General features: G+C 39.2%; 1 pseudogene; it reads right to left on the minus strand.

Annotated features, from left to right (window-relative positions):
- Nucleotides 1-237: 237 nt before the first annotated feature.
- Nucleotides 238-320, minus strand: LOC132649381 (U4 spliceosomal RNA; annotated as a pseudogene).
- Nucleotides 321-1,272: the final 952 nt, after the last annotated feature.

The raw sequence follows: 1,272 nt of genomic DNA on the forward strand, positions 1-1,272 counted from the left end.
CTGCTGTATCTCTCTTGGGCTGGTTCTTGGAGTGTGCTTTACTGTTCATATTAGACGATGGTCCTGTATTGCTGCCTGGTTTGCCTAGTAGACACGTGATACCATGTGTGTCTTCATCTCCAACTGGCTCTGTTGGGAGCAGCAGCCATTTGTAAGAAAAGCCCCTGAGAACTGTCACAGATGTAACCGTCCTAGAGGGAGTTCTGAGGAAAGAGTACGTATTTCGCATAATTTGATTTATATTGCTTTTTTTTTTCAATTAGCAATAATTGTGCCTTGTATAAACCTCATTGGCTATGATACTGCCACTGCACAAAGCTAGATTGCTTTTTGTTTTGTTTTGTTTTGTTTTTTTATCTGCTCTCTACATCTAACTTCAGAGAATCACCCTTGTAAAGATACGATTAAAGAAGTTGAGGTTAAAAAAATATCAAGGAACCTGAAGCATTCTGAGCCCTGCCAGGCTGTTCTGGGTCTTCAGTTACCTTCCCTGGAAACAACTTTCTGAAGACGGAGGAGGCCTTAACGTGGAAGGAAGCTAAAGGCTGTTTCTTTCTGAAGTTTGGATGCTGTTCTAGGGATTTAGGATGGACTCTCTGTCATCTTTTGGGATGACTTCATGTCACACCACTGGCTTTTCATGAGCCATGAAGGACACAAATCCAGGTCACAGATGGCTGGTTACAGTGAGTAATGCTTTCAAGCTCTGCGCTCTCCCAATGCAAGGATGACTGATGGGTGGCTGGGAAGTATGCACTTAACCTTTGCAGAGGTTACCGCTCAGCCAGCTAGCCTAAGCCAAGAGTCAAAAAAATCCACGGGAACCAGCTATAACAAGTGACAGGAATTTGGAAATAAAAAAAACCTCCAGATTCCCAATATTACAATTTTTTTTTTCTTTGCTCTTAGGATTTAAGAACAAAAAAGAGTGAGAAAGGGGGCTTAGGAATTTGAGTCCATACATTTTTGGCATTAACTAGCTAAACAGAAATGCAAGTACAAGTGCTTGGGGAGAGTTTATGTTGAATACACACAATTTATTAAAAGGGACAAACTGACATGAGAGAAAAAAATATTTTCACATATTCTGATTCAGTTTCCCTTTGTGGAATAGAAAGAGATACTTTTAATCTTTTTTTTTCCTTGAAAATGTTGTGTACATTTGTCTTCTAAGAATCTTTTCTGATTGTAGAGTATTAAACACTTACGAAAGGAAATCAGTAAATTTCCAGAAGAAGTTTATCGCCACTCATGACTGTTACATTTTGTTTA

This window comes from Meriones unguiculatus, chromosome 19 (assembly GCF_030254825.1).
Source record: "Meriones unguiculatus strain TT.TT164.6M chromosome 19, Bangor_MerUng_6.1, whole genome shotgun sequence".
Taxonomy (NCBI): domain Eukaryota; kingdom Metazoa; phylum Chordata; class Mammalia; order Rodentia; family Muridae; genus Meriones; species Meriones unguiculatus.